Genomic DNA, 21,540 nt, shown 5'->3' on the forward strand with positions numbered 1-21,540 from the left:
GGTGTTGAAAAACGTTGGTCAGCACTTCCTCTGCAATAATAATTCTAATGACAGCTCACACTTGGATAGCATTTACTAAGTGCCATTGTTCTAAGAGTTTTGCATATGTGATAATCCTTTATGACCTGGCTGTGTGTGGCTTTGGGTAAATTATTATTACTTCTTCTAAACAGTCTCTCTTGTGACAGTCATTCACTCAGCAACTCCTGGTGGCACCTGTTTTGCACCAGGCACTGAGCTGAACCCTGGAAGCAGGAAGGATTGCTGGATAGTTGGATGGGTAAGTATTGGGCAGTGGTTCTCAGCATGGTTGAGGAGCAGGTTACCAGTGAATCTTTCCAAAATACAATGTTCACTCCCACTGGGTCCTGATGTACCACCTAAGTTGTCAGGGCTAGAGTGGCAGGTGGGTTTGGGAATGGTGCATTTCAAAGAAATCCCTCCCAGATATATCTCATTTTCCTTATTCTCCCCCCAACCACCACTGCCCAAACCCCCAACCCAAGCATATCTATTCATTTAGAACCATTGAAATTAGTGATTTCTGAGGCCACTTTGGGCTCTAAAATTCTATGGTGCATTCTCAATTCAACATTCCTTAGGTTTCTACTCTGTGCTAAGCACAGGAGCTACAGAGAATAAGATCTTGGTAGATACAGTCCCCGCCCCTTGTCCACTCTCGTTCTGGTTGAGACACAGACAAGCAAACCAACAGTGTCAATATAACATGAGGGACCCAGAGTACAGGGAAGCATTTCATCAACTGAATATCCCCTCAGGTGACACTTCAACTTTCTCTTCTCCAGAATAAGTGATTCCTTTGCCTTCTTTTCTAAGCTCTTATTTCCCAATGATCAAACAATATCATCAACATCTGACAAGTTCTGAATCTAATGCATCTGCCTTCCTTCTGGTTTCAGATGCAAAGCATATTCTCCACACAGCCTCACACCAGTTCCAAACCCTGCATGCTAACATTTCTCTGCCGAAAGGCCTTTTTAATGAGGAACTTGGTTCAGGCATCAGCTATAGAACATTAATATTCATGGTTAGTATTTGTAAAAACCTTTATTTTAATCTTTTGTTTCTGTTGAGGGGGGAGTGTTAAAATGGCCAGAAATTCCCAATTCCCACTTATTCTATCCAGGCCTCTATTTTCAGAGTATTTTCTTTTTGGCTTCCATTACTTCATTGGGGTTGGCAATGAAAGTTAGTCCTGCTCCTGTCCAAGTGTTAAATGGATACTCGTGTGTCTTTTTGCCACATTGGTATACTTAATTTTATTCCAAATAGGATTTTTCTTTTTTCCCCTCTGCATGCAAATGTGTTACCCTTTCAGTGTTTGCATAATAGCAGTAATTCTTTCATTTGTACAAAAGGACATGCATTATTTTGGCAGATAGATGGAGCTTTGATGGAGAGATTATTACATTTCCAAAAGCAAAGAGAATAAATGAGAATTTAGCTAGACGCTGACTAAACACCCCCTTCCCCCAACTCCACTGATCATGAGCCAAGTGTCTAACACACTACACTTCCCTCCCAGACAACAAACCTCGCAGAACAGTAAGACCTTGCCGTTCTCGGTTCTCTGCCCTTCTCTGCGTGGCTCTGTGGACTGTATCACTTGGCTTCCCTTGCCCTACAGCTTCTGGCTGGTTTGGCCAATAGGAGACACCAGCATGAGAATGGAGGATGGGAGTAGAGGGAAGCTGGGCTATTTATTTTCCTCCTCCCTCCCTGCCTTTCCACAGGTCAAGCAGTAGTTGTATCCCTCCAAGGTCACAGATCAGTTGAGGAGCCCCTCTTCTACAAATCCAGCTCTCACTAGACTCTGGCAATCCGCTTCCTGCTCCTCACTGCCTCTAGCAAGATCCACAGAGCTTCACTACCCCTTGTCGACTAACCCTGCCCATATCCATGTAAATATTCCTTATACTCAACACTTTGAGTGTGCCATCTTTTTCCTCAGGACACGTGAGAAGCATCATATTTCCAACACTTCACTTAGCTCACTAGATCCTCCCTCCTCCTCCAAAAACAAACAAACACCATAGCACTGGGAAAGTAATAAAGAAGTCCAAAACCACTGAGGTCTATAGGTATCTGCATGTCACCTCAAAGTGTTTAGAAATTGCACAAGGCAGAAGAGAAGTTTTCCCTAGGCACATCTAGCTTCATTGCAGTCATGTAGATGATTGGCAGCTGTTGGTTTTGCCTGTCACTGGGTCACCTTCTTCTGGTCACAGCCCCCTGATTTTCCTTGGGGAGCTACCTCTTCAATTCTGTTGGTACATGTGGATTGGATGGGGCTGTTCTCACCCTCAGATCAGAGAAAATAGAATGCCCCCAGCTCGGCCACTCAGGCCATCATTTCCCCCAGGCCACAGCAATTGGTTCAGGGATGGGTAGGTGATCTAAGCCAGGCCAATGGAAACCAGTTGGATAAAATTCTAGGACTTTGGCTGGAGCAGCTAGAGAGGAGTAGAGCCCACCTGAGAACTGAAAAATCACAGAGAAAGCAGTCAAGAAATGAAGAGAGGATAACTGGGCTCTGATCATGTCATTTGCATGCTGGATCAAGCCTAGCCTTGCTCTTGCAATTACATGAACAAAAGGTTCTGTCATTTCATTTGTTTCAGCTGGGTTTCCATCAGGGAAAGAATCCTGACTACTACGTTGAAGACGGAAGCTCTTTATACACTCGAAACCATCATGGACTGGGTAAGGGAGAGGCAGAGAAGAAAACAGAATTGAATGTTTCTAGATCACGTATTATTGTGTGCTCTAGAATAGAGCACATATTAATGTAGGTTAACTTATTTAATCCTCAAAATGACCTTACTCAGCTAAATTGAGGAACTTGCTAAGTGCCAAACAATTAGTAAATGGCAGAGTTAAGTTCAAACCAAGGACACTCTGCCTGCAAAGATATACTTGCTCTGCTCCGATGTGCTGCCATTATCATCATCATCTTCATCATCTGCCTCCCCACTGTTACCATCACCATCATCTTCAGGATGCTCCCTGAGGATCTGGACCACAGTGATAGGAAGCTGAGTTTTCTAACTCAGAAAACAGACCTTCAAACATATAAGTACATGAGTGTGCAAATAACTATAGCAAGAAGTACAAAGTGATCAGTACCACAAAAGAGGAGCAGATATCACGTTGAGAAAGATTATTTCCATCTGAGGTAGAGGTAGACTTCTAGAAATGGCTGAAGGAAATCCAAAGACAGGAAGGAGTCTCAACAGAGGCATTAGGGATAGGAATGTCAGATCATAAAAGATTCAGTTTGCACATTTACAACCTAAACTAATATAGTTCTAGTGCTCCAAGGTTCTGTTCTTGCCTCCCTTCTCTATTTTCTCTTGACGTCCTTCCTTGGCAATAACAAGGCCAGAAAGCTGACAACCCCCCAGTCTCCCATTTACCACAGTGCTTGGCACAGTCCCTCTTAACTTCAGGGCAAAGAGTGGAGAGTCATACAGTCTTCCAATGTAAATATGCCTACTCTTCAGTGGAGTTCACCTTAAGGTCCAAGGAATAGTGAACTGACAACAAGGACTGGTGTTGAAAGTGAACCTAGAAGCCTCTAAATGTGTCCTTAAAGACCCAGCATGTCTAGGCTCCTATTCAGCTCCCAAAGAAAGAAGTGTCATATGTCCTAACATTGACACTTGTTCCAAAGATGATGTGAATTCAGCCCTGGAGATACAGCCCTTTTTCTCTTTAGCAGAAACCCTGCTTCTGACCTCTCCCTTCCTCTCTAGATGTCTCATTACTCTTTGAATGAGACACAAGCTTTTCTACACGCATCACTGTCTCGTTTTAGCATACTTCTTCCCTCCATCCATCAACAAAAGGTGTTGCACTGATGCTAAACCAGGCAAAAGACCAACCCCCAAGTCAGCGTGTCTGCCAAGTAAAACACATGAAAACTTGGTGCACTGTTTTTAAAAGCAAGTTAAATAAGGTGTCTTTAAAGTTGAGTCCCTCGGGATTGTACTGAATCCCTAGGTTCTTGGTTTTATGACCACAAGGGACCAAGCAGGTTGGCTTTAATTGTTAAACTAGGCCACTTAAGCCACAGAGCCCTTGTCTAACAGGACAATATTTATAGCGATTGCATCATCGCATAGTCGAACTGTTCTTCTCAGACTGAGATCATCCTTTAGTTTGCTGGGATATTTTTTAAACTCCAGGAGGAAGAAAGAAACCTTCTGTTCATTAATAGAAACTACTAATAAGAGTAGAAGAGTACAATAATGTCGAAATGATAACATTTTAGCCGCATGAAAAGCAGGAACTTAATATTTTCTACTGGAAAGACTTTTGATTCACAGCTATTGAAAATTTGAAGATGACATTTTGGCCACTAGAGGCTGGGACAAATTTGATTAAAATTACTAGTCAAGGGCCAGGCGCAGTGGCTCACACCTGTAATCCCAGCACTTTGGGAGGCTGAGGCGGGCGGATCATGAGGTCAGGAGATCAAGACCATCCTGGCTAACACAGTGAAACCCCATCTCTACTAAAAACACAAAAAATTAGCCAGGCGTGGGGGCGGGCGCCTGTAGTCCCAGCTACTCGGGAGGCTGAGGCAGGAGAGTGGCATGAACCCGGGAGGCAGAGCTTGCAGTGAGCCAAGATTGCGCCACTGCACTCCAGCCTGGGTGACAGAGCAAGACTCCATCTCAAAAAAAAAAATAAAATAAATTACTAGTCAAGAAAACTCAATGGAATCAAATTTTTTTCAAAAACCACATTCCTGTGGTTTTATATAACACTATTGTTCATGTGGTAGAGATTGATGTGGTTTTCTTTTTTATTTTTTTCATCAACTTCTATTTTCCAGAGTACATGTGCAGAATGTGCAGATTTTGTTACATAGGTCAACGTGTGCCATGGTGGTTTGCTGCACATATCATCCCATCACCTAGGTATTAAGCCCAGCATCCATTAGCTATTTTTCCTAATGCTCTCCCTCTCCCCACCACATCCCTCAACAGGCCCCAGTGTGTGTTGTTCCCCTCCCTGTGTACATGTGTTCTCATTGTTCAGCTCCCACTTATAAGTGAGAATATGCAGCGTTTGGGTTTCTGCTCCTGCATTCATTTGCTGAGGATAATGGCTTCCAGCTCGATTCATGTCACTGCAAAGGACATAATCACATTCCTTTTCATGGCTGCACAGTATTCCATGGTGTATATGTACCACATTTTCTTTATCCAGTCTACCATTGATGGGCATTTGGGTTGATTCCATGTCTTTGCTATTGTGAATAGTGCTGCAATGAACATATGCGTGCATGTATCTTTATAACAGAATGATTTATATTCCTTTGGGTATATATCCAGTAATGGGATTGCTGGATCAAATGGTATTTCTGGTTCTAGATCTTTGAGGAATCGCCACACTGTCTTCCACAATGGTTGAACTAATTTAGCTCCCACCAACAGTGTAAAAGAATTCCTTTTTCTATGGGGTTGTTTGTTTTATTCTTGTAAATTTGTTTAAGTTCCTTGTAGAATCTGGATATTAGATCTTTGTCAAACGGATAGATGGCAAACTTTTTCTCCCATTCTGTAGGTTGTCTGTTCACTCCAATGATAGTTTCTTTTGCTGTGCAGAAACTCTTTAGTTTAATTAGGTCCCATTTGTCAATTTTTGCTTTCATTACAATTGCTTTTCGTGTTTTCATCATGAAATCTTTGCCCATGCCTATGTCCTGAATGGTATTGCCTAGATTTTCATCTAGGGTTTTTATGGTTTTGGGTTTTACATTTAAGTCTTTAATCCATCTTGAGTTGGTTTTTGTATAAGGTGTAAAGAATTGGTCCAATTTCAATTTTCTGCGTATGGCTAGCCAGTTCTCCCAGCACCATTTATTAAATAGGGAACCCTTTCCCCATTGCTTGTTTTGGTCAGGTTTGTCAAAGATCAGATGGTTGTAAGCATGTGGTCTTATTTCTGAGTTCTCTATTCTGTTCCATTGGTCTATGTGTCTATTTTTGTACCAGTACCATGATGTTTTGGTTACTGTAGCCTTGTAGCATAGTTTGAACTTGGGTAATGTGATACCTCCAGCTTTGTTCTTTTTTCTTAGGATTGTCTTGACTATGCAAGCTCTTTTTTGGTTCCATATGAATTTTAAAATAGTTTTTCTAATTCTATGAAGAATGTCAATGGCAGTTTAATGGGAATAGCATTGAATCTGTAAATTACTTTGGGTAGTATGATCACTTTCATGATACTGATTCTTCCTATCCATTAGCATGGAATATTTTTCCATTTGTTTGTACCCTCTCTGATTTCCTTGAGAAGCGGTTTATAGTTCTCCTTGAAGAGGTCCTTCACTTCCCTTCTCAGCTGTATTTCTAGGCATTTTATTCTCTTCATAGCAATTGTGAATGGGAGTTCATTCATGATTTGGCTGTCTGCATGCCTGTTGTTGGTGTATAGGAATGCTAGCAATTTTTGCACTTTGATTTTGTGATTGATGTGGTTTTCATTGTTTGGACTACCCATAATATACGTATACTGTAAAAGAGTGAGTGTATTTTTCTATTACTCTTTCAGATGAACTTTCCAGTCATGTCATAACATCATGATTTGGTTGTTTTATTTATCAAAGCTAGTTGACACACGTATAATTTACTCATAATGGTCACAATGGCTAACATTTGTTGGGCACTTCCTGTGTGCCAGGTGCTGTGCACATGCATTTCATACATATTATGTCATTTAATTCTCAAGCAGTTCCATCAGTTTCTATTATTACCACCACATTAAAGATGAGGAAAAGGAAGCTTAAAAAGTTGTGTAAGCTGCCCAAAGTCATAAACCTAGTAATCAGTGGAACTGGAACTTAAAGCCAGGACTGAGTGATTCCCAGAAATTCCCAAGCCTCTTTGCAACTATATCAGGCTGATTTTTATTGACAAATGGATTGTGCACTTTCTCTATCCAGTTCTGAAGTTGAATTGTAGAGTTTTTAAAGATGGCTTTCTGGGGGAGGTGCCATGTTCTATGAAGGGCACAGAAACCCTCAACAAATACAACAGACTTTTGTGCTTACTTAGGCAGCACATATACTAAAATTAGAACAAATACAACAGACTTTTAAGTTGCCTTATTTTCGCTAAAACAATAAAAATGCTTATACATTTGGGAAATTGTTAAATAATAAATACAAGTTAAATTATTTTAGTAAAAAAATATTGCTTTCAGGCCAGGCACAGGGGCTAATGCTTGTAATACCAGTACTTAGGGAGGCCAAGATGGGAGGATTGCTTGAGCCCAGGAGTTTGAGACCAGCCTGGGCCACATAGGGAGACCCTCATCTCTATAAAAAAAAAATGGCCACGCATGGTGGCACATACCTGTGGTCCCAGCTACTTTAGAGGCTGAGGAGGGAGGATCATTTGAGCTCTGGAGGTCAAGGCTACAGTGAGCCATGGTCATGCCACTACACTTCAGCCTGGGCAACAGAACGAGACCCTGTCTCAACAACAAAAAATACTTTCAGTCTGTAGTTATCTAGCTATAACATGTAGCTTTCAGAAACTAAAATTACATGAATTTTCAAATAAAATGAAAAACTTTACAATGTGGATTGGACTTCCGGTCAAGAAAAGCATCAAGAATGAATGTTTTGATCCACCCGCTCTGCTTCAAACACATTAAATGCCTACTAAAATATAAGAAGAGAGGGTTAAAAAAATAAACAACTTCACTGAACAGAACCAGAAATTAATCACAATGTAGTGAGTGGGTCTGAAGCCGTGAGTCTGTTACAATTTAGGTCTGTAAGCACATAGTAGTAGCTTGAAACTTGACTCCTATCATGTAATAGAAATGAAAGTGCTTCATGCACAATCGTGGATCAGAAGAAGATTTACTATGGAAGCCAGAGGCTTGAATGAAGCTCCTCCCTCTACGGAAAAAAAGTCTATTAAGATAAAGCAATTATCAACTACTTCCTGAGACTACATTTTACACAGGGTTCTTGGCTTGGAAAGCAGACTGTAGATGCACTTCCTGGCCAGGAACTCAGCCAGATACCTGCTGCCCTATAACTAGATTTGTGATAGCCCCAATATCACTGCAGAACAAATTCCACCTGGTGCTGCACTAGGGGCCTAAGAAAAGGTCAAATAGAGACAACTGTAAATTCCCAAAACTGCTAGACAAATAGGATGAGAGAAAAATATCACACACACACACACACACACACACACACACTCTTTCAAGACGTAGCTGCTATAACAAATGAAGAAATCTAAAACTAAAGAAGAAAGCCTAGAAAACAATCAAAATTATTAATTGAAGCATGAAATGCCTAGAGATAAAATTATTTTTTATCTTTGAAACAGTCTTACCAAGACTTTAAAATAAGGATGTCTAGACTGTTCAAAGGCATAAATTAGGGCATTGCATTCATTAATAGCGACTAAGGAACTATGAAACACAAAGCAGATATAAATAAAACAAAACCAGTTGGGTATTTAGAAAAACCAAATATATATTGGAACTGAAAAAAAAAAAAAAAAAGCAGTTACCAGCTGGGCACAGTGGCTCATGCCTGTAATCCCAGCACTTTGGGAGGCCAAGCCAGGTGGATCACGAAGTCAGGAGTTCGAGACCAACCTGGCTAACACGGTGAAACTCTGTCTCTACTAAAAATACAAAAAAAAATTAGGCGGGCATGGTGGCAGGCGCCTGTAGTCCCAGCTACTCAGGAGGCTGAGGCAGGAGAATGGCGTGAACCTGGGAGGCGGAGGTTGCAGTGAGCTGAGATTGTGCCACTGCACTCCAGCCTGGGCGACAGAGTGAGACTCCATCTCAAAAAAAAAAAGCAGTTACCAAAACAAATCCTCAAAAGACAAGAAAAACTCTAGATTAAATCCAAAGAGAATAGTAAATTCAGAAATGGTTTTGAGACATAAACACAGAACTTAGTCTAGAGTGACAAAGAGATGATTTTTAGTACAATGGTTAGCAGACACAAAAGATCCATTGAGAGGCTCTAACATATATCTGGTAGATGTTCCAAAAGAAGAGGATGGAGGGAATGATGGAGAAACATTAAGAGATTAGATATTAGGTCCTAATAGGAAATTAAAGCTGAAGACTTTCATGATCTCATATGTGTTCTCTGATGAAAAGGACACTGTAGACAGGGCATGACATATGACAGTGAAAGTACAGATCATTGATAATAAGAAGAAACTCCTATAATTGCTAGAGAGAACAGATAAGATATCCAGTAGGAACCATTAGGCTGACAGTGAACTTATTTTCAGTAACAACTGTGGCCAGAGGATAATGTACTAATATCCTTAGAAGGTTAAGAGAAAACAGCTGTCAACATAGAAGTTTATATCCAGCTAAACTATTATTTAACAGTGAGGGCAAAAAGACATTTTCAGAAACATGAAGACTAAATGAGTCCCCCATATGCAGTTGCACATTGACACACTTAGTAAAGGATATACTTCACTAAAGAGAAATATGAAACTACAGCAAAGGTAGGGGATAGAGGAAACAATGAAATAATAATCTAAAAATTAATTAAATATGTTTGTAGGTTTAAATATTGACTTGCATGATAAAAATTCTGTGTTTATGCCAGGTGTGGTGGCTCACGCCTGTAATCCCAGCACTTTGGGAGGCTGAGGAGGGCAGACCACGAGGTCAGGAGATCAAGACCATCCTGGCTAATGCAGTGAAACCCAATCTCTACTAAAAATACAAAAAATTAGCTGGGCATAGTGGCGGGTGCTTGTAGTCCCAGCTACTCGGGAGGCTGAGGCAGGAGAATGGCATGAACCTGGGAGGTGGAGCTTGCAGTGAGCCAAGATTGTGCCACTGCACTCCAGCCTGGGTGACAGAGCAAGACTCCGTCTCAAAAAAAAAAAAAATTAATTAAATTAAATATTCTGTGTTTAGAAGAAAAGAAATGCTAAATAACAATATATTTTTGAGAATACTTTTAAAAACTCAAGTAGGATATGTTGAAACCATAAGAAAAAACACTAAAAGAATAGATTAACAGGCTGGGCATGCTGGCTCACGCCTATAATCCCAGCACTTTGGGAGGCCAAGGCAGGTGGATCACAAGGTCAGGAGATTGAGATCATCCTGGCTAACACAGTGAAACCCCATCCCTACTAAAAATACAAAAAATTAGCTGCACGTAGTGGTGCATGGCTGTAGTCTCAGCTACTCAGGAGGCTGAGGCAGGAGAATTGCTTGAACCTGCGAGGCAGAGGTTGCAGTGAGCCAAGATCGCGCCACTGCACTCCAGCCTAGGCGACACAGCAAGACTCTCTCTTAACAAAAAATATAGATTAACAACCAACAGAGGAAAAAATGAAAGACATATTTATAAAATAGTTTACCAATTGAATACAAAGCCAAAAAGGACTGGGAGAAGAAAACACAAGAAAAATGTCAATAAAGAAAAAATATAAAGTGCATCAATAATCACAATAAATGTAATTAGACTAAATGCATCTGTTACAAGACAGAGATTAGCATATTAGATTGAAATTTTAAATCTAGCTGCTTGCTGAATATCTGATACATACCTAGAACACATCAAAACAAGATTGAAAGTAAAGAGGGGGGAGGTTCCAAGATGGCCAAATACGAACAGCTCCAGTCTATATCTCCCAGCGTGAGCAATGCAGAAGACAGGTATTTCTGCATTTCCAACTGAGGTACCAGGTTCATCTCACTGGGGCTTGTGGGACAGTGGGTGCAGCCCACGGAGCAGGGCAGGGCATCACCTCACCCGGGAAGTGCAAGAGGTTGGGGAATTTCCTTTCTTAGTCAAGGGAAGCTGTGACAGATGGTACCTGGAAAATCAGGACACTCTCACCCTAATACTGTGCTTTTCCAGTGGTCTTAGCAAACAGCACACCAGCAGATTATATCTCACCCCTGGCTCAGAGGGCCCCTTGCCCACAGAGCCTCGCTCACTGCTAGCACAGCAGTCTGAGATCCAACTGCAAGGTGGCAGCGAGGCTGGGGGAGGGGCGTCCACCATTGCTGAGGCTTGAGTAGGTAAACAAAGCAGCCAGGAAGCTCAAACTGGGTGGAGCCCACTGCAGCTCAAGGAGGCCTGCCTGCCTCTGTAGACTCCACCTCTGGGGGCAGGGCATAGCTGAACAAAAGGCAGCAGAAACTTCTGCAGACTGAAACGTCCCTGTCTGACAGCCTTGAAGAGAGTAGTGGTTCTCCCAGCACAGAGTTTGAGATCTGAGAATGAACAGACTGCCTCCTCAAGTGGGTCCTTGACCCCCGAGTAGCCTAACTGGGAGACACCTCCCAGTAGGGGCCAACTGACACTTCATACAGCTGAGTGCCCCTCTGAGATGAAGCTTCCAGAGGAAGGATCAGGCAGCAACATTTGCCATTCTGCAATATTTGCTATTCTGCAGCCTTGCTGGTGATACCCAGGCAAACAGGGTCTGGAATGGACCTCCAGAAAACTCCAACAGTCCTGCAGCTGAGGGTCCTGACTGTTAGAAGGAAAACTAACAAACAGAAAGGACATTCACACCAAAACCCCATCTGTACATCACCATCATCAAAGACCAAAGGTAGATAAAACCACAAAGACGGGGAGAAACCAGAGCAGAAAAGCTGAAAATTCTAAAAATCAGAGCACCTCTTCTCCTCCAAAGGAACGCAGCTCCTCACCAGCAACAAAGCTGGACAGAGAATGATTTTGACAAGTTGAGAGAAGAAGGCTTCAGATGATTGGTAATAACAAACTTGTCCAAGCTAAAGGAGGATGTTCGAACCCATTACAAAGAAGCTAAAAACCTTGAAAAAAGATTAGATGAATGAATAACTAGAATAAACAGCATAGAGAAGAACTTAAGTGATGTGATGGAGCTGAAAACCATGGCACAAGAACCACATGACATATGCACAAGCTTCAGTAGCCAATTCGATCAAGTGGAAGAAAGGGTATCAGTGATTGAAGATCAAATGAATGAAATGAAGCCAGAAGAGAAGTTTAGAGAAAAAAGAATAAAGATAAATGAATAAAGCCTCCAAGAAATATAGGACTATGTAAAAAGACCAAATTTACGTCTGATTGGTGTACCTGAAAGTAACAGGGAGAATGGAACCAAGTTGGAAAACACTCTTCAGGATATTATCCAGGAGAACTTCCCCAACCTAGCATGGCAGACCAACATTCAAATTCAGGAAATACACAGAACACCACAAAGATACTCCTCGAGAAGAGCAACTCCAAGACACATAATTGTAAGATTCACCAAAGTTGAAAGGAAGGAAAAAATGTTAAGAGCAGCCAGAGAGAAAGGTCAGGTTACCCACAAAGGGAAGCCCATCAGACTAACAGCAGATCTCCTGGCAGAAACTCTACAAGCCAGAGGAGAGTGGGGGCCAATATTTAACATTCTTAAAGAAAAGAATTTTCAACCCAGAATTTCATATCCAGCCAAACTAAGCTTCATAAATGAAGGAGAAATGAAATCCTTTACAGACAAACAAATGCTGAGAGATTTTGTCACCACCAGGCCTGCCTTACAAGAGCTCCTGAAGGAAGCACTAAACATGGAAAGGAACAACTGGTACCAGCCACTGCAAAAACATGCCAAATTGTAAAGACTATCAATGCTAGGAAGAAACTGCATCAACTAATGAGCAAAATAACCACTAACATCATAATGACAGGATCAAATTCACACATGGTATTAACCTTAAATGTAAATGGGCTAAATGCTCCAATTAAGAGACACAGAATGGCAAATTGGGTAAAGAGTCAAGACCCATCAGTGTGCTGTATTCAGGAGACCCATCTCACATGCAGAGACACACATAGGTTCAAAATAAAGGGATGGAGAAAGATCTACCAAGTAAATGGAAAACAAAAAAAAAGCAGAGGTTGCAATCCTAGTCTCTGATAAAACAGACTTTAAACCAACAAAGATCAAAAGAGACAAAGAAGGCCATTACATAATGGTAAAGGGATCAATTCAACAAGAAGACTAACTATTCTAAATATATATGCACCCAATACAGGAGCACCCAGATTCATAAAGCAAGTCCTTAGTGACCTACAAAGAGACTTAGACTCCCACACAATAATAATGGGAGACTTTAACACCCCAGTGTCAACATTATTAGACAGATCAACAAGACAGAAAGTTAACGATATCCAGGAATTGAACTCAGCTCTGCACCAAGCAGAACTAATAGACATCTACAGAACTCTCCACCTCAAATCAACAGAATATACATTCTTCTCAGCACCACATCACACTTATTCCAAAATTGACCACATACTTGGAAGTAAAGCACTCCTCAGCAAATGTGAAAGAACAGAAATCATAACAAACTGTCTCTCAGACCACAGTACACTCAAACTAGAACTCAGGATTAAGAAACTCACCAAAACTGCTCAACTACATGGAAACTGAACAACCTGCTCCTGAATGACTACTGGGTGCAAAACAAAATGAAAGCAGAAATAAAGATGTTCTTTGAAACCAATGAGAACAAAGACACAACATGCCAGAATCTCTGGGACACATTTAAAGCAGTGTGTAGAGGGAAATTTACAGCACTAAATGCCCACAAGAGAAAGCATGAACGATCTAAAATTGACACCCCAACATCACAATTAAAAGAACTAGAGAAGCAAGAGCAAACACATTCAAAAGCTAGCAGAAGGCAAGAAATAACTAAGATCAGAGCAGAACTGAAGGAGATAGAGACACACACAAAAAAAACCTTCAAAAAAATCAATGAATCCAGGAGCTGGTTTTTTGAAAAGATCAACAAAATTGATAGACTGCTAGCAAGACTAATAAAGAAGAAAAGAGAGAAGAATCAAATAGATGCAATAAAAAATGATAAAGGGGATATCACCACCAATCCCACAGAAATACAAACTACCATCTGAGAATACTATAAATACCTCTATGCAAATAAACTAGAAAATCTAGAAGAAATGGATAAATTCCTGGACACATACACCCTCCCAAGACTAAACCAGGAAGAAGTTGAATCCCTGAATACACCAATAACAGGCTCTGAAGTTGAGGCAATAATTAATAGCCTACCAACCAAAAAAAGTCCAGGACCAGACGGATTCACAGCTGAATTCTACCAGAGGCATGAAGAGGAGCTGGTACCATTCCTTTTGAAACTATTCCAATCAATAGAAAAAGAGGGAATCCTCCCTAACTCATTTTATGAAGCCAGCATCATCCTGATACCAAAGCCTGGCAGAGACACAACAAAAAAAGAGAATTTTAGACCAATATCCCTGATGAACATTGATGCAAAAATCCTCAATAAAATACTGGCAAACTGAATCCAGCAGCACATCAAAAAGCTTATCCACCATGATCAAGTTGGCTTCATCCCGGGGGTGCAAGGCTGGTTCAACATATGCAAATCAATAAATGTAATCCATCATATAAACAGAACCAAAGACAAAAACCACATGATTATCTCAACAGATGCAGAAAAGGCCTTTGACAAAATTCAACAGCCCTTCATGCTAAAAACTCTCAATAAACTAGGTATTGATGGGACGTATCTCAAAATAATAAGAGCTATTTATGAAAAACCCACAGCCAATATCATACTGAATGGGCAAAAACCAGAAGCATTCCCTTTGGAAACAGGCACAAGACAGGGATGCCCTCTCTCACCACTCCTATTCAACATAGTGTTGGAAGTGCTGGCCAGGACAATCAGGCAGGAGAAAGAAATAAAGGGTATTCAATTAGGAAAAGAGGAAGTCAAAGTGTCCCTGTTTGTAGATGACATGATTGTATATTTAGAAAACCCCATTGTCTCAGCCCAAAATCTCCTTAAGCTGATAAGCAACTTCAGCAGTCTCAAAATACAAAATCAATGTGCAAAAATCACAAGCATTCCTATACACCAATAACAGACAGAGAGCCAAATTATAAATGAACTCCCTTTCATAATTGCTTCAAAGAGAATAAAATACCTAGGAATCCAACTTACAAAGGATGTGAAGGACCTCTTCAAGAAGAACTGCAAACCACTGCTCAATGAAATAAAAGAGGACACAAACAAATGGAAGAACATTCCATGCTCATGGATAGGAAGAATCACTATCGTGAAAATGGCCATACTGCCCAAGGTAATTTATAGATTCAATGCCACCCCCATCAAGCTACCAATGACTTTCTTCATAGAATTGGAAAAAACTACTTTAAAGTTCATATGGAACCAAAAAAGAGCACACATTGCCAAATCAATCCTAAGCCAAAAGAACAAAGCTGGAGGCATCATGCTGCGTGACTTCAAACTATACTACAAGGCTACAGTAACCAAAACAGCATGGTACTGGTACCAAAACAGAGATATAGACCAATGGAACAGAACAGAGCCCTCAGAAATAATACCACACATCTGCAAACATCTGATCTTTGACAAACCTGACAAAAACAAGAAATAGGGAAAGGATTCCCTATTTAATAAATGATGTTGGGAAAACTGGCTAGCCATATGTAGAAAGCTGAAACTGGATCCCTTCATTACACCTTATACAGAAATTAATTCAAGATGGATTAAAGACTTAAATGTTATACCTAAAACCATAAAAACCCTAGAAGAAAACCTAGGCAATACCATTCAGGACATAGGCACGGGCAAGGACTTCATGACTAAAACACCAAAAGCAATGGCAACAAAAGCCAAAATTGACAAATGGGATCTAACCAAACTAAAGAGCTTCTGCACAGCAAAAGAAACTACCATCAGAGTGAAAAGGCAACCTACAGAATGGGAGAAAATTTTTACAATCTACCCATCTGACAAAGAGCTAATATCCAGAATCTACAAAGAACTTACACAAATTTACAAGAAAAAATCAAACAACCCCATCAAAAAGTGGGCAAAGGGTATGAACAGACACTTCTCAAAAGAAGATATTTATGCAGCCAACAGACACATGAAAAAATGCTCATTATCACTGGCCATCAGAGAAATGCAAATCAAAACCACAGTGAGATACCATCTCACACCAGTTTGAATGGCCATCATTAAAAAGTCAGGAAACAACAGGTGCTGGAGAGGATGTGGAGAAATAGGAACACTTTTACACTGTTGGTGGGACTGTAAACTAGTTCAACCATTGTGGAAGACAGTGTGGCAATTCCTCAAATATCTAGAACTAGAAATACCATTTGACCCCGCTATCCCATTACTGGGTATATACCCAAAGGATTATAAATCATGCTGCTATAAAGACACATGCACACATATGTTTATTGCAGCACTATTCACAACAGCAAAGACTTGGAACCAACCCAAATGTCCATCAATGATAGACTGGATTAAGAAAATGTGGCACATATACACCATGGAATACTATGCAGCCATAAGAAAGGATGAGTTCATGTCCTCTGTAGGGACATGGATGAAGCTGAAAACCACCATTCTGAGCAAACTATCACAAGGACAGAAAACCAAACACTGCATGTTCTCACTCATAGGTGGGAATTGAACAATGAGAACACCTGGACACAGGTTGGGGGACATCACACACTGGGGCCTGTCATAGGGTGGGCAGAAAGGGGAGGGATAGCATTAGGAGATATACCTAATGTAAATGACGGGTTAACAGGTGCAGCACACCAACATGGCACATGTATACATATGTAACAAACCTGCACATTGTGCACATGTAGCCTAGAACTTGAACTATAATAATAATAATAAATAAATAAATGAAAGTAAAGAGATAGAAATAGTTATATCATATACATAATAACCAGATAAAGCTACTGAGATGATGTTAACTTAATGCAAAAAGCAAAAAAGCTAAGAGGAAATAAGAGGAGAATTATATAAAACAATAGGAACAAAACTGCCAGGAATGTATTAAAATTATAAATTTATGCATCTAAAAACATAACTTCAAAATATACAAAGCAAAATATTAGAATTAAAGGGAAAATGGAAAAATCCATAATCAGCATTCAAGATTTTCTAACACTTGTATCCAAAACTGAGAGCTCAATCAGGCAAAAATTTAGTAAGGCTATAGTAAAAGTGAGGAACAAAATTTAAAACCATGATATAATACAGAACTTTTCAAACTTTGAAAATGTGACCTCTTTAAGAAATATATTTTATATCAAAATCCAGTGTATAAATGCATGTGCATACATGCACATACCCATTTAGATAGATAGGTAGACAGGTGACAGATGTTTAACAAACAATATTCACCTTTAACATGAGTAGTACATTCTGATACTATTTACTTTATTCCCTTTGTTAAAAAACATGAGTTACACTATGCAGCCTTTAAAAGGAACTATATCATGTCCTTTGCAAGGACATGGATGGAGCTGGAAGTCATTATCCTCAGCAAACTAAAGTGGGAACAGAAAACAAAACACCGCATGTTCTCACTTATAAGTGAGAGCTGAACAATGAGAACACATGGACATAGAGAGGGGAGCAACACACACTAGGGCCTTTCGGGGAGGCGAGGGAGAGCATCAGGATAAATAGCTAATGGATGTGGGCTTAATACCTAGGTGATGGGTTAATAGGTGCAGCAAACCACCATGGCACACGTTTACCTATGTAACACACCTGCATATCCTGCTTCTGTATACTGTAATGTTAAATTAAATAAAATTAAATTGTTAAAAAAACACGTGAGTTACAACAAACTAAATTGATTTCACACCCAATAATGGATTGTGACCCACAATTTATGAAATACTGATCTTAGAAATATATACATCTGTGCATACAACAAGTAAAAGTTGCACATTGTTTTCAACCTAAAGTAAATAGGATACACAATGGTGAAACCACAGAAGCCTTCCCAATAAAGCTAGGAACAAACAAGAATGCTTGCCATCAACACTTCTGTTTCACATTGTAATGGAAGTCAAAGTCAATATATAATGGGGGTAAAAGGAATCAGAGATATATGAAATTTGAAAGTTTGAATATAACAAACAGCAGCTGATTTATTATTGTCTAAATAATCTAAGGTAATCTAATCTACACACAAACTTTTAGTACTAACAGGAGAAGCCAACAAGATTCCAAACACAAGAATAACAAGCATTAATGGTTTTCCCAAATGCCAATTAGATAATGTAATAGAAAAGTTATTCAAAATAACAACAAAAACATAAAGCACCTAGGAATAAATCCAACAAAAGATGTGCATAGCCTTTATGGAGAGCATTACAAAACACTGTGGATAGGTATAAAGGAAGACTAAAATAAACGGAAAGACATAATGTGTTCAGGGTTGATGAAGACTTGATATGGTGGAGGTGGTACTTCTTTCCAAAATAATCTAAAATTGAATGCAATTGCAATCAAAATCCCAACAGAAAAAGCCGATCCTGAAATTCATTTAGGAAAGCAAAGAGAGTCAAATAACTAGGATAGTTTTGAAAAAGAAGGTTGGGGCCAGGCGCGGTGCTCACGCCTGTAATCCCCAACATTTTGAGAGGCTGAGGCAGGCGGATCACGAGGTTAGGAGATCAAGATCATCATGGCCAACATGGTGAAACCCCATCTCTACTAAAAATACAAAAATTAGCTGGGCATGGTGGCAGGCGCCTTTAATCCCAGCTACTAGGGAGGCTGAGGCAGGAGAAGCACTTGAACCCAGCAGGTGGAGCTTGCAGTGAGCCAAGATCGCGCCACTGCACTCCAGCCTGGTGACAGAGCAAGACTGTCTCAAAAAATAAAACAAAACAAACAAACAAACAAACGAAAAAGGTTGGGAGGCTCACATACCAGATAGCTAGGTTATCTCAATCCATAATAATGAAGACAATGTGAAATTGGCTTAGAGAAGGATGAAGACATCAGTGGAGCAGGATAGAGAGTGTAGAAACAGACTGATATGAAAACTTGATCTATGACAGAGGCAGCACTATAACTAGTGCAGAAAGGATGGGCCGTTTAATAATTTATGCTGTGACATACCCAAAAGGAAAAATTAAAATTCAATCCCTAACTCACATTATATAAAATAAATCTTAAGTAGATTAAAGATTTAATATGAGAATTAAAATTTCAAGATTTCAATAGAAAATATAGAAGAATACGGTTGTAGAGAAATAAATATCTTTTAAAAAATAAGATTCTTTACATGAGAAGCAAAAAGTACAAAGCATAATGTAAACGATTGATAGATCTGTCACTTAAATTAACGTATGCCTAACCAAAGCTATCATGAACAGGTTAAAGACAAGATAGAGGAAACATTTGTAATGCACACAGCTGACAAAGCACTAGTGTCTAAATTCACACAGAGCTACAATTTGATAAGAAAAAAATACACAAGAAAATGAACAAATGACATAAACAGACAACTCACAGAAGAAGAGTAAACTTAAACCATAAATCAATGAAAAATTTTGAGCACACTGGGAATCACAAAGTTGCAAATAACCTAACACTTCACACCCTCAGTTTGTCAAAATTTTAAATTTTGATAACACCAAGTAATGAAGACTACTTGTAGCTACAAGAATGTGCATATACTGTTTGTGAATGTATCCACTGGTACAATCACTTTGGAAAATAATTTGGCCTTATCTAATAAAGGTGAAAATGAGCTACTCTGTGACCCAGAGATTCCACTTCTGAGTATATACCTCAGAGAAACTCTCACACGTGTGCGAGCCAACAAGAATGTTCACTGCAGCATTGCAATGAAAGTAAAGGAAAATGGAAATGACCTAAATATCCATAAACAGGAGAAAGTATAAATAAATAGTGGCATGTTCATTCCATGGACTACTCTACAAATAGGTAAATAGATAACCTAAAGCTACACGTGTCCACATGGTTAAATCTTAAGCCATGATCCTGAGTGCAAAAGCAAGTACATGATGATGTATTCAGGATGACGTCACTGACAATAAGTTTGAAAACCTGCAAATTATGCTCTTTATTATTTATGGATACATACAAATATAGAAACAATATAAAAATATGCATGGGAATGATAACAAAATATATGATATTGATTATCTCTGATCAAGGAAAGGAGGAAAATGGGGTAAAGAAAAGATTATCATAAGCAAAATTGGAAATATTAGGTTTTGACAGAGCTGAATTCAAGTACACAAAGCGTTTGCTATTGCTCTTCATACTTCTCTGTATTTCATCTTCAGAGTTAACTCTGTCCTCTCCTTTTTTCTGTTTATTTGTCGACGGTGCTGTTGTTTTGGTTGAATAAATTCTGGATTAATACATTGAAAAACCCAAATACAACAAACAAAATCTTTCCTGTATTATCTGTTCTCAAATATTCTTTGCCTTCAAAAGATGCTGTTGCTATGAAAACCTGTACTGTCATCTCATTTACGTTACTTGAATCAGGATAACTCCCACTGGTGCACAAGGATGAATTTCTTTATAATCTCATCAGAAATCTGTTTTCTTAGTTGGTTCTTTCTTTTTAAAAAGCATAGAAGTAATATAACACAACTATACAAAATTTGGGCAATAGAATTTTTAAAATCAATCAAAATCCTCCTCTCTCCAAAACTCATATGATCAACTGTCAGGATTTCAGTGTAGTTCTCACTTGCTTTTTATCCTTATGTATATTTTAATGCAGTTGTAACCAATTTGCACACATAGTTTTGTAGCCTGCATTATTCTTTTAAGTTGATACTGCTAAGTGGTCTTCCTAATCTTCCTTTATAATGGCTACATAATGGTCCATCCCATCTTTCTGTGATTATTTACTTAACCTTTCTCCTATTCTTGGACATTTAGGTTTCTTTCCATTTTTTTGTTTATATAAATAAAAAGCTATGACAAAAATATTCATGAAAATATATTCTATGTATTTTGAATTATTTCAGAAGTGAGAATGTCCATGTTACAGGGCATGAAACTTTTGATGAATTGCTTTCCCAATGTTTCCAATGCCCAATGGCAATGTTTGACACCACTGAGTAGTTTGCTCTAGCCATGAACTCTAGTTGGAATTCTGTGATGATAACCGCCATATTCAATGATGACTTTCTTCCTAAAAGATTGGGCTTAGTTACAATCCTCATCACTAATGCAAGAAGACACACTAAGTCCCCGTTTTGACCATTTATAAAATTTTCTAAAAGATGATATGAGACAATGGTATCACAAACACTATGTATACAATGAGAAATAACTCTTCATTATCATACATTTGAGTTTGCACTTCTTAAATTAAAACTATGTTCAGAATTTGGGGCACAAGGGAGAATATTTTTTAATCTAAATCTTAAACAGACTTCTTGAAAGTTGAGTTTTTAAAAACAATGTGCTGGGGACTCCTGTATCTTTCTTTAAGAATAAGAGGAACATATTGAGGGACATCAAAATATGATAAATCAAATATAACTAAATATAATAAAAAGCCAATCTGTTCTCTGGGTGATTAATTAAACAAAATTTTATAAAAATCAGAACACATTTTTGTTTTTCTACCAAAACAGGTTAACTGGAGCATATTTTGGAAAT

Source organism: Hylobates moloch, unplaced genomic scaffold, assembly GCF_009828535.3.
Source record: "Hylobates moloch isolate HMO894 unplaced genomic scaffold, HMol_V3 SCAFFOLD_8, whole genome shotgun sequence".
NCBI lineage: Eukaryota > Metazoa > Chordata > Mammalia > Primates > Hylobatidae > Hylobates > Hylobates moloch.